Source organism: Saimiri boliviensis, chromosome 9 (assembly GCF_048565385.1).
Source record: "Saimiri boliviensis isolate mSaiBol1 chromosome 9, mSaiBol1.pri, whole genome shotgun sequence".
Lineage (NCBI taxonomy): Eukaryota > Metazoa > Chordata > Mammalia > Primates > Cebidae > Saimiri > Saimiri boliviensis.
In genome coordinates, this window is record NC_133457.1 from 6,310,932 (window position 1) to 6,324,760 (window position 13,829).

General features: G+C 42.3%; 1 protein-coding gene across 4 annotated transcripts in view; it reads right to left on the reverse strand.

Annotated features, from left to right (window-relative positions):
• The window catches only part of FNDC3B (fibronectin type III domain containing 3B), a 371,941-nt gene that overhangs the window by 269,323 nt on the left and 88,789 nt on the right, over positions 1-13,829 (reverse strand). The window lies entirely within an intron of this gene.

Consider the following 13,829-nt stretch of genomic DNA (forward strand, 5'->3'; position numbering starts at 1 on the left):
AAGTATATGGCACCAAATCTTTTATAAACACAGAACTTAGATGTAAGTCTTAAACCTGGTTTAATTTAGGGGCATGGGAGTTGGAGGGGTACATGCATTTGAATTTAGCAAAGTGAATTCTCCTGTATTGCTTATGATGCTATATAACCTTAAAAACGCCATTGGAAGAAAACTTAACTTTGAAAAGCACAATTCCCTTTTCTCTGTCAGAAATTTGGAAACTACATTTAAAGAAGAAAGAAGACCAGAAAGCATACTTATATAGGAAAGCTGCATCTAGCAATGAGGTTTTGACCTAACAATGTTGCATACTGTTCCCAAATGTCTACTGCTGATCTGGATTATATGATTCTACTGCGTGACAACAAAAAAAATTTACAAGAAAAATTTTTGTAAAAAAAAGTCTCTGGGTATAGGATCTTAAAACAATATTGAACAGTATTAAACAAATAAATATTATAAATAGGCCCCAACAAACACTCACATGTTTAAAGTCAATGTTTTACTTATATGAACATAAATATTAAATATTAGCAGACAACTTCCAAGACTAGACTGTGAGTGGTAATAGCAAAGTACATTCTGTCAACAGCTTTGTAGTTTTATTAATAGTTCTAATCAAAGGATAATCAAAGGAAAAAAATCACTAATTGATATCTAAACACAAGTTAAAGGACATAATCCAAACTTTAAAAACCATAGTTAGGTAGGCCGGACACGATGGCTCACGCCTGTAATCCCAGCACTTTGAGAGGCCAAGGCAGGTGGATCACTTGAAGTCAGGAGTTCAAGACCAGCCTCGCCAACAGGGCAAAACCCCATCTCTACTAAAAATACAAAACTTAGCTGCTCTGCTCTAGTACTTCTTCCTCGAATTTACAACTGCAATTAATTAACTAAGCAATTATTTTACTGTCTGCCTTAATCTAAGCACAATTAAGGATAACATCCAACTATCTAGCCTCATGGCTGGCATATAATAAGTTACACACTCAATAACTACTTTCACTGAATGAATGAAAGTCATGAAACATTAAAAGAAAAAAAAAAAACTATTGCAAATAATTAGCCTAGAAATTAAGATTTCATAAGATGCAATTTAAAAGTCAACTTTATTTACTGTATACACTATGATTTGTCTGTTTTGTAAGACTATTGAGATCAAAGCCATTTCATCTTTAAAAACTCAATCTTTAATATCCATGTATTTTGCCTCTTCTAATAATTCATCTTGATGATACTGCTGGAATACCAAACATTTTTAAACAGAAAATACATTGACTGGAAAAAACAGGATCATTCCGGGAAAATGAGCCTAAGCTTTATCCCTGATGCTTCTCATTATCTCAAATTATAACAATTATTTCAAGGCAGTTTATTTTTCCTGTATAATAACTGTCGATAATCTTTGAGTTTTTGGTATTTAAATTATCACCAGTGTAAGCACACTGTACTGTTTCAAAAACTCAAAAGGAAACTCCTTCAAGATCTCTAGAATGATTAAAATAGTTCTGTTTTCTTAAAAAGGAGTTTTTAAAGTCATTTCTTTAATATGAAAATCATTTATTTTTCCATAAATATACAATATAAAAGCTACAATGGAAGAAAACAACACTTCAATATAGACAATTACCCATGTCTTTTGAAAGGTCCTTAGCCCAATTCTAGCATCACTGTAATAAAGCAGAAACCATTTGCTTTGTGTTTAAAGCTCTAGGGATAGGACTGTAATATATGCCCATGGAATTAATTAGTTGGGGGAGGGGGGAACCAATGGATGCCAAGACTCTATGTCCTAGATTTTCTTTGACCATCCCAAAGTCATATACTCCCTTCTACCACGCTCATAATTGTCAGACAATGTGTCCTAAATACCAGTTCTGAAAATACAATTCACTAGTATTACGGAAAGTCCCAGGCAAGAAAAAGGATTTCTGAATTGGGACGTGTCCAGATTGTCACATTACCTGCTTATCACATTGCACAAAAAAGTGTCTGTAACAGTTTCTCAGCGGTCACTGCACCAGGCCACACTTCAAAGAACGACCCAGAGGCATCCAGTCTCTAAGGCCACTTACCGCCTCCCGCTCTGCTTACTGAGTTCAATTCCCAACCCCCATCCCTTTTATTCAGGGAGAAAGATGATAGGTAACCGGCTTTTAAGCATCCTCTGAAAATACCTGCCTCCAAATGTTTAGTTCATGCAATTTTCACTGCTGCTGAGTAGCCATGGCAACCAGATTATAATCTACCAAGTTACCTCAGAAACCAGACAAATCTCCGGTGTCCCAATAATAATTTTTCTTAGCAGAGCAAAAGTCATTATTTAAACAACCCGTATTCATCTTGGCACTGAGCTATTTTAAAAGAAAGCATTATTATACCGAGGGAGGCTGACCACCTTCCACTGTCAATAAAGCAGAGATAAAAATAAATTTGACACACACCAGCCCAAAGACCAGTCCTGACATCAGACATGAATGGGCTGGGGCAGAAGGTCTTGCATCACGCAGCCCTGAGGATCATGAGTCACAACCTGGCCAGCTCCTTAGGCAACGTCTCTCCCTCCTTCCCTCCCTCTCCCCGGCCACAGAGCAGAAACATAATAACTCCTACAAGTCGTCTTTAATATAAACGTGAAACAGAACATCACTGTCCAAACCTCATCATTTTTGTCTACTCGCTAAGCATTTCCTTCTTTTCCAGAGTCAGCGTTAAACTGATTCATGTGGCACAAAGTCTTCAGAGGAGAAAAAAAAGACAAGGATTTTAACTACTGATACTTTTTTTTCTCCAGAGATGTTAAGAAGAACCATGCTAATCAAACCATGGGAGCATCCTCTAAGCCTCTATTGCTTCATCAGATCTGTTTCAAAACCCTTAGTGCTATATGAACCAAAAAGCTGGATATACACAGAAGGCAGTTTATCAAGGCTTAGTGAAAAATAAGTGGCCACTGTTGCAAAGTCCACTTGCAAACAATAAAACAAGAGTTACAATTAATACAACTGAGCAAACACAGCATCATGGGAATTCTTTACCTAACAGGGGAACTGAAATAAGGTATATCTTTCCTTGCAGGTATAAATCTAAAGCTAACTCTGTTTTTTACTCACTAAAAGAGGAAAAGGAAGGCTACTTTTGCAATTTAAATTTTGGGTGGCTGTTTAACCACGTGTCGATAGTATCTAAGACTACTCCTGGAGGTGAAGTCTAATTTATGCCTCAAATAAAAAAATCACCAGTCATTCAACTGAGCGATCAGGGTAATGTATCAGTCCATCAAAAAAGCTCTGGCCAGGCACAGCGGCTCATGTCTGTAATTCCAGTGCTTTGGGAGACTGAGACGGGGAGAATCGCTTGAGAGCAGGAGTTCCAGACCAGCCCAGGCACATATTAGGACTCCACATCTACAAGAATAATTTTTAAAATTAGCCAGGTGTGGTAGTGGGTTCCTGTAGTTCTAGCAACTCAGGAGGCTGAGGCAGGAGGATCGCTTGAGCCCAGGGGGTCGAGGCTATGGTGAACCGTGACGGTGCCCGGTGCCAACTGCACTACAGCCTGGGCAATAGAGCAAGACTGTCTTCCCAAAAAAGCTTCTCCTGAGAGAACAGTACCAACTGACCAAAGGCGAAACATTACACTTGCAGCATTTTGAAGCATTAAATCCAATCCTCAATCAAGATATAAACCGTATCAGAGAGGAGATCCCATTTCACTCCTAGAGTTTTTTCCTCGCCACACTTTGTGAAGCTTATTTGCATGTATAAATGAACATTTCTCCCTTGGAGCCAACATTTAGGATTATCCAAAAGGTATCTCTTTTTTTTTAAAACGGAGTCTTGCTCTGTCGCCCAGGCTGGGGTGTGGTGAAGCGATCTCGGCTCACCGCAACCTCCACCTCCCAGGTTCAAGCAATTCTCCCGCCTCAGCCTCCCGAGTAACTGGGACTACAGGCGTGTGCCACCACACCCAGCTAATTTTTGTATTTTTAGTAGACACAAGCTTTCACCATGTTGGCCAGGATGGTCTCAATCTCTTGACCTCGTGATCCGCCCACCTCACCCTCCCAAAGTCCTGGGATTATGGCGTGAGCCACCGTACCTGGCCTGCTTATCCAACAGGTATCTTTCATGCGGAAAATGATGCAATCGAAAAGCTGCAGAAGAGTTCCGTGCAACTCAGGATTCTATCCAGGAATATCTAACAACTTTAAAAGAGACCCTTGACTACATGAGAGAAGAGTACTACTGCCTATCTCTCATGCTACTATTTTCTGGTCACATACACTCCCACGGCCCACTCCCCACTCCCCAGCTACGCTCCCCACAAGATTCCCCATCTACAAACTCCTCCCAAACCCCAGGTCCAAACTGTCCATCCATACACACCTTTGAGACCCTAGTCTGTGTGCCACCGACCACGGCTGGCCTCAGGCAAAACTGAAAAGTGATTAATATTTGTTTTTTGAGTCCCCCCCTTCTCCCCATCAGGAAAAGGGAAGTGATGGGCTGTGAATGACCGATATTTATCTTTGTGGTAATAATACATGCAAGGAAAATGTCTTCCGATTAAAAACATAGGCAAGAGGCCAGGCACTGCGACTCATGCCTGTAATCCCAGCACTCTGGAGGCCGGGGCGGGCAGATCATGTGGTCAGGAGTTCGAGACCAGCCTGGCCAATATGGTGAAACTGCATCTTTACTAAAAAATACAAAAATTAGCTAGGCATGGCGGCACGCCCCCGTAATCTCAGCTACTCGGGCAGCTGAGGCAGAAGAATCGCTTGAACCTGGGAGGTAGAGGTTGCAGTGAGCTGAGATCACGCCACTGCACTCCAGCCTGGGTGACAGAGTGGAAAAAAGAATCGCTAGAACCAGGGAGAAGGAGGTTGCAGTGAACTGAGATCATGCCACTGCATTCCAGCCTGGGAGACTCCGTCTCAAAAAAAGAAAAAAAACACATAAGCAGGTAAACTAGAAATATCCTGGAAGAAGATGTGAATGTATCCACTGCCTCATCTTGTTCACATGCCCTACCTGAAGCATGAATCTCAAGCTGACTAAAAAATAATACACAATACCAGGAAGCCCCCAAGGGACCTAAACAAACACTGGGAACCCAAGAGACGTGGGCACAAATGGCAGGTGAAGCTCCCCCTTGCTCAACACAACCCATAGGATAAATGACAAATATGTTAAGGTTTTTCCTGGGCTTTAGGACTCTTACTGTTCAAACGAGAGCAAGAATATTCCACCACTCCACAAGTTTTTTTTTTTTTGTTTTTGTTTTTGTTTTTGTTTTTGTTTTTGTTTTGAGACGGAGTTTCGCTCTTGTTACCCAGGCTGGAGTGCAATGGCGCGATCTCGGCTCACCGCAACCTCTGCCTCCTGGGTTCAGGCAATTCTCCTGCCTCAGCCTCCTGAGTAGCTGGGATTACAGGCACGCGCCACCATGCCCAGCTCATGTTTTGTATTTTTAGTAGAGACGGGGTTTCACCGTGTTGACCAGGATGGTCTCGATCTCCTGACCTCGTGATCCACCCGCCTCAGCCTCCCAAAGTGCTGGGATTACAGGCTTGAGCCACCACACCCGGCCACAAGTTTTTAATTCTGTTTTCTTCAAAGCACAAAAGGTTCAAAACCTATATCCTCAATATCATACCTGTGAAATTAATTCAACACAATGCAGGCTATCAACTCCTTTTTCCAGGTTTTTTTCTATAATGATTAAGAAACAACTACTGCTTACTGAATCTCTGTCACATGCCAGGTAGATAACTAGATTTTACAAATGGGGAAACTGAGGCTTGACGAAGACAAGCGACTTGTCCAAGGTCACAAAACTACAAAGTGACTGGATTCCAGCCCTGTCTGACCAAAATGCATGCTCATCTAGTTTACACCCTCGCTCCTCTCCTCTAATAGGTGTGGGTTTCACCATGTCAATGCAATATGAAGGTAATTCCAAAAAACCACTAAAATAAGAGAAGGCTGCTAACTGGGTCAAAGGAACATCCCCAAAGGCAAAACAAGTTCTCTTCTAGGAAACACGTGCTCCTCCCTGACACACAGCCTTCCACCCTCAACTTCTCTTTCTTCCAATTCCCACCAGTGACAAGTCTCTCCATTAAGTAAAATTACACTCTTAAGAAAAAAATTTTTTACCAAAATCTGCCATGTTTCATGCTCTCAATAAAATCTAAAACCAGCCATTTCTCACCTCTGAGCAGACTTTCTGTTTCATGAACATCTAAGTGCTCCTTAAAGGTTCACCTCCCATCGCATTCACATTCCAGCATCTGCTCAGCTTCCCCGCGTCCCCGGCAACAAGAGGGACTCCTACAGGAATCCATTCACAGAAGTTCTGAAATCTAAGCCCTTTACATCTACAAAACGGTTTGAATTACTGGGAAATGCTTCTAATTAAGACTATCATAACAAAAGCCAGCAATAAAACGTAATAAAGTAACACCACAGCATGTGGAAATTTCCTATTACGTGCTCAGAAGTCCAGGAAAGGACCCTCTGCGGCTCAGTTTTCTGACCCGCAAGCTGCCCTCTCAAAACACACAGAAGAATTAAATTTGGCCACCTTTTTATAGACTTTTAAGCAACCAATTTGAGACGCTGTCCACCATACAATCCAGGGAAACAGAATTTTACAGCTGGATACTTAAGACCATTACAAAGTTTAAAGAAATTGCCCAGATTTAAGACTTCAAGGCAAACAGACTAAAAATGCTCTTTAAAAATGTAATGCTTTTAAGATTTTCCTTTCTAGATTTGAGTTACTAGAACTTTGTTAAGCGACTGTTGAAAAGCCTGGCAGACTTAGATTCTTGGTCTTGGAAGAACTGCGGCCTTGAGGACATACACATACTGACTTATACAAATGAACAGATTATTCCAATTCTTCCCTCATTCTGCACTGGGTCCAAACTCAAGGCTGACACTAGTCTCCACAGAGAGCAAAGGAAAAATGTGACAAAGATTTTCCAGCCAGCCCCGCCCCTCCTCCCGCACGCCCTCAGCACATACAAGCACACAGCCGATTCTATGCACGCTGAATTCAGAGCCAGTTTATGTACCATGACATCAGCGCAGTATAATGAGCCAAGTTTAAACTCCATCTGGGGCAAATAATGTCCAAGCACACTGTGACTTCTTTTGTTTATATACAGTGACTAAATATGTCTTGGTGGTAAATGAACTAACTCAAGATTTATTTCCCAAGGCCTCCAAAACAATATTCTGCACCCTGAAGCAACTCCCTGCCTCCAGTTCTATTTCCAAGGCTATGCGTAAGTGATTTTTAGCAGAACGCGTGACTTTTGAAACATACAATTAACATCTTGAGGAGAGTCAGAGTCCAAGCGGTCCTTCATGAATCTAAAACAAAGAAAACGAGGAACTCACGAGCAATCGGGGACTGTATTGCTGTTCATAGTAAAAATCTGCATTACGCTTAATTCCTTATTCCCCTTGGAAAACAGAAAAAGTAGAGAAGGGAGGTATTTTAAAAATATCTGTGAAGCGAAGTGGCCATTTCTTTCCTTTTGAAGGATAAACGTTGTTTCTTTCAGAATGAACAAAGCACTTTTTTTTTTTTTTTTTGAGACAGTCTTGCTCTGTCTCCCACGCTGGACTGTAATGGCTCAGTCTTGGCTCAGTACAACGTCCTTTTCCCGGGTTCAAGCAATTCTCCTGCCTCAGCCTCCAGAGTAGCTGGCACTACAGGTGCCTACCACCATGCCCAGCTGCTTTTTGTATTTTTTACTAGAGACAGGGTTTCGCCATGTTGGCCAGGTTGGTCTCAAACTCCTGACCTCAGGTGATCCGCCTGCCTTGGCCTCCCAAAGTGCTGGGATTACAGGCGTGAACCATTGCGCCCGGCCAGTTTTTAGATTTCTTAAGCCTCAAACACTGCCTCTAGGCTCATGCGGTTTTTGAACGGACATGAAGGATGGGGTATGGGAAGAAAAGGCAGGCAAAAGGCCCTTTTCTGCCAACAGGATGAGACTCCCACAGCGGAGGAACCTCTACCACCCTTCTCTGGCCACCACCGTCTCTCAGCACCTGCTGACCCGGGAGAAAGCAGCGCTCCTATTGCCAATCTCAAGAAAAGAACCCTTGCCTAAGGGAAAAAGGGAAACGCTTCAGATTTCACTCTCAGCTCCTTTTCCAAACAGGAGCCTGGCCTCAGCCCTTCTAAACGCCACCACTGATGCTTAGTCCTCCATTTTCAGAAGCTGGGGAGCCAGGGGGACTGTCACTTTCTTCAGTTAATTTGGAGATCATGTAAGATAATGAAGAGGAACAGCCTCTATAAACTTTAGAATTTAATACTGTGTGAAAACCTAGTCCCATGTCTCTCCCCAGCTGTTTACCTGAACAGAACTAAGAAGAGGTAAGTCCAACCCAGGCAGGGCCACTCTTCCCAGAAGGTAGGATCTAAGTTTCGCAAGAGGAGATAAGTGGGTTCAAATCCTTGCTCTGTGATCTGCCGACTGCAAATATGTAACCTTTCTTGCCTCTGGTTTTGTCTTTGAAGATGATTGCCGCCTTATGAGGTTAGGAGTTCAAGACCAGCCTGGCCAACATGGTGAAACCCATCTCTACTAAAAATACAAAAATTAGCCCGGCGTGGTGGCGGGCACCTGTAATCCCAGCTACTCAGGAGGCTGAGCTAGGAGAATCGCTGGACCTGGGAGGCAGAGGTTGCAGCGAGCTGAGACCACACCACTACACTCCAGCCTGAGTGACAGAGCCAGACTCTGTCTTAAAAAAAAAAAAAAAAAGGTGATTGCCGTTTTCCAGGGTGTGTAATTACTGGAGGAAATGTTGTGTGTAAGTGCTCAGTACCAGCCCCAGCACCTCAGAAGCCCTACCCAATAGTCACTAACCCTTCCCTCCACCTCAGCAGGAAGAAAGAGGTAAAGGTATCAGTTAGAAGACACTCTTTCCAACAACTTTAACTTCGTGTCCACAGATAATCACTCAGGTAAAAGTTGAGATTGGGTTAAGACTAAAAGCATTCTGGTGATCCACAGGCTTCCAAAGTAACACTTAAGTTGGAGGTAAATGCCAAAAATTTAGTCAAAGCCGTGGCAGTCTCTCAGAGTCCTAACTCTGACCTTTAGTATAGTTTTTAGATTGCTAAGGTGTGGACATCTCTGGAAGAGTCAGCCTTACAGCAGCTTTTGCCCTACATTTCCCCCTGGGTTTAAGAATAACTGTTAGAAAATGAGTCACTGCCCTCCTCCAAAGGCAGCATTTACACCTGGTGTGATACCTATCTTTCTGTCTTGTTAATGGAGACTTCTTTTTTTTTTTTTTGAGACGGAGTTTCGCTCTTGTTACCCAGGCTGGAGTGCAATGGCGCAATCTCGGCTCACCGCAACCTCCGCCTCCTGGGTTCAGGCAATTCTCCTGCCTCAGCCTCCTGAGTAGCTGGGATTACAGGCACGCACCACCATGTACAGCTAATTTTTTGTATTTTTAGTAGAGATGGGGTTTCACCATGTTGACCAGGATGGTCTTGATCTCTTGACCTCGTGATCCACCCGCCTCGGCCTCCCAAAGTGCTGGGATTACTGTGCCTATTTAACTACCAAACAACATTACTAATTAAAGACATCCTTCTGTATGTCATAGCTTCTCCCATGAACTAAACAACAACTCAACACTCCAATATAAAGACCAAAGAAACTTCTGAGACAGTAACATGCTCAGTGATTAATTTTTCTAACTACCGCCTAGAAAACACAAAAAAACATTTTACTGTATTCCACGCTGGGTAACAGAATAAGACTCCAACCAAAAAAAAAAAAAAAAAAATTTATCAAATTCTGACTGCATGAATATAACACCAACAAAAGAATGGTTTGGTTAAGGCCTGGCACAGTGGCTCACACCTGTGTAATCCCATACTTCAGAGGTCTAAGCAGGGCAATAGCTTGAAACCAGGAGTTTGAGACCAGCTTGGTCAACACAGGGACACTGTCTCTACAAAAAATAAAAATAAGTAGCCAGGCCTGGTGGTGCATGCCTGTAGTCCCAGCTACTCGGGAGGCTGAGGTGGGAGGACAGTGTGAGCCTAGAAAGTTGAGGCTGCAGTGAGCTGAGATTGCATCACTGTACTACAGCCTGGAGAATAGAGGGAGTCTCAAAAACAAAATAAAAACAAAGCATTTTAATGACCCTTCCTGAAAATTAAAAGTCATGTAATATAATTGGTCAATAACTAACAAGTCCATTTCCCTTCAAATCTAAGGTGTGGCTCCCAAGAATTGGTTTCCATTTTTAGGGGTTTTTATTTTTGGTTTTGTTTTGAGGCGGAGTCTCTCTCTGTTGCCCAGGCTGGGGTACAGTGATGTGATCTCGGCTCATTGCAACCTCCGCCTCCCAGGTTCAGTCGATTCTTCTGCCTCAGCCTCCTGAGTAGCTGGGACTACAAGTGCACACCACCGCTCCTGGCTAATTTTTATATTTTTAGTAGGGACGGGGTTTCACCATATTGGCCAGCCTGGCTCAAACCGCTAACCTCATGACTGGCTGCCTTGGCCTCCCAAAGTGCTGGGATTACAGGCGTGAGCCACTGTGCCTGGCCCGATTTCCATTTTTTTAAACAACAGAAATGGAACCTTAGTAACAACTTTACTGATATAAATCCTTTCTAGTCAGCCTGCACCCAAAACCACACCACATTTACCTCTGGATCTTCACTGTCTCCACTTAACTCTACTTACTTCCAAAGCAGACACCCTTGGAAGGGTAATTTGCTAAATGCATACTGTCTATTTTATCCAAATGCTTATGCTGCAAGGAGCAAAGAAGGAGCAGGAAAGAGAGGATCCAGGAAGGGAGGGCCAAATCATTCTGGTTAATCAAAGTGCTGAACACACCTGCTGCACAGGTAAAACTCATTCGTTCGCACTAACAGATGACCCGGTCTGATGGTCACCTGTTAAGGAAAAAGCCCAGGGCAGGGAAGAAATACCAATGAAGGCATGAACACTACAGCAGTACATGCACATTGTTTCTTCTGGGGATCTACCGTGTCCAGCTGAAAGTTATCGTAACATTAAAGCTGACCAGAAAATGACTAAGAGGCACCCAGTTCTGACGGATGCCAGTTTCAATGAGGGAACGAATATAATCTAAGGGCAGCTAAACCCCAGGTTACCTAGATAAAATGCTATGGCACTTTAGCAGCTGGCTCCTTGGCAGGCTGTTTCTTTTTGCATTTGGAAATGTAGGCGAGAGAAAGAAAGAATGAGGTTGATGTCTGCATTTGGAACCTGGAGAGTAACGTTACGAATTTTATGCAGTTTGCTCACTACTGTCATGTTTGGAGTGTAAGGAATATATTTTATACAGTCATATGTTTACATCAATCATTTGGACTAAAAAAGAAAAGAGTCTGCCTACATGAGAACGATTATGTGCAAACATATTCTGGATGCAGAAGTGTCTCATCTTAACACATTCTGGATGCAAAAATGTCTCATCTTTTCTTCCTGTGTTTATATACTACTTTTACTTACTATGAGATACATCAATAGCTATCACGTCATATTCGACATGACAAATACACATTTTCAAAACAAGAAAAACAGAAATCAAAGTTTGGAAATCGATCAAATTTAATCTTATTTTTTACAAAGTTAATATAGAAATACTTTACGGCCAGACCCCAGCGCTTTGAGAAGCCAAAGCAGGAGGATCCTTTGAGCCCAGGAATGCAAGAGCAGCCTTGGGAACATAAGGAGACCCTGTCTCAAATAAATAAATACTTCAAATAAAAACGCCTCATCTAGGACAAGTTTACCCTTAAAAAAAACTCTTACAATAAATAAAGACTCAATTCTTGGAAACTGTCAAAAAAAGATTATAAACACAAGTATTTCCATCTCTGCACCTGGACTAATTTTACCTTGCATCTATGTTTAATGTCTCCTAACTAAACTGTAAACAGCAAAACTAAGGAATCGGATTGTCTCTTTTGCTCTTTCTAAGCGTTAATGAACATTCCATACAGCACTTTTGAGGGGCCTCAAATCCGGTTCACTGAAAACTAAAGGCCAAAAAAAACAAAACAAAACAAAACCCAAAAAACCCACATGGGTTTTAACCTGTAACAGGTAAAGCTGAAATCCTTCTACAAAGCCACGTGAACCGGAGCCCAGCCTAGTTCATTTTATAGGTCCTGGGGCAAGTAGACAACTCTAAGATTTAAAACACGTTATCAGTTTGATACGCAATGCACGTGCCGGAAAAAACCTAAGCATCTTGCTGTCTTTAAAATACAATATGCATGAGCACAAGATATAATTTAAAGTTGAAAAAGTTAACAATTTCCAGATTCCAAACCGGGATGACCACAGAGCTCTGGCAGGCTTGGAAACTGTGTGACGTGGACAGGTAGGGACTTGACAGGACACTCCCCATCAGAAGCAAACGGCTTGCAATTTTTGTGCCACTCAATTGTCGCCATAGTAGGAAGACCAGCCCAGTGTGATCACATCTTCTGGTTTTTCCAAATAAACAGAAAAATCCAGAGTTTTTTTAAATAAATGTTCCCATTTTTAATATTGGTACTGAAATCTTTCCTTTTAAACTAAAGGTAAAACAAATACAGAGACAGACACAGACACAGACACAGACACACACCCCCAGGTCTGTATGACAAAGGCAGTAAGTGGCTAGTTTTCAAGCCCTGATATAGATGAAATAAATCTGCTCATTGCTTTCGTCCTTCATCCATTCAAAAAGATTTACTGAATGCTACTTCAGATGCCAGGCACAGTACGAACAAGGGAGACCCAGTCGCTGCCCACCCTGAGTTAACAGGGAAATCAGACAGTCAAACGATGCAGTAATTTGAAAACAAACGTAATGTTAAAAACACTTTAGGATTTAAAATTGCCATTATTCTGCAGCGCAACCCTATCATGCCAGTATTTTACCTTAATCCTTCTTATTTTAAAGGCAGCTCCATTACTAGCATTTGAAGGATACTGACTACATCTTGTGATCTTATTATTATTGCCTTTGGCTAATTAAATTCTGAAGTGTCTCTCAACGCAGACAGCTCAGGGCTGCCCTAATTATATGTCCAATGTTCTAATTATTGGAGGTGCCACATATAACAACACCCTCTGATAACATGGTATCAACATTTTCCTTTATAAGACTGAGATTCTGCATAGGCTCTGCCTTTTTGGAAGCTTTTGTAGGAAGCAAAATTGGCAAAACTAACTCAGAAAGGTCTGACAAGTCAGACCACAGATCTGGCTAAACTCACACCCTTTTTTTACAGTTCAAAGGAGGCCCTGAAAATAGGGGTTGCTGCCTCTGCAGCTGGACCGTGAATCTGGTTGAGGGGTGCTCGTGATCCGCCCCACTGTGGAGTCAGTAATTCTGAGCAACGGGCATCAAGGGGACGGGTGGACCGCCAGCCTGAAGAATCAGAAGACAAATACGTTCACTAACAAAGAGACTAAACAGCAAAGGTTCAAGCAAAGAGATCACCAACTAGACAGATAAGGTTTATTCGTAGTGCCCGTAATAGCTCTCCATTGCGTATGCAATCCCTACAGAGCATTCTCCTGTAATAAAACAGAAACAGATTACCTGATGTACAAAGTCTGGCTAGTTCTAGGCTTCACTTCATGTTAGATCTGACCAGGCTCAGCCTCCTCACAGATACTTTTCCCAGCCTGGTCTGTTTTCCTGCCCTTCTATCCCACTCCTCAATTCTTCCTCTGAACTCCTATGCACAGTGGCTCTGTGACACTCTGCAATTCAAGCACTCTCCCGTGACTC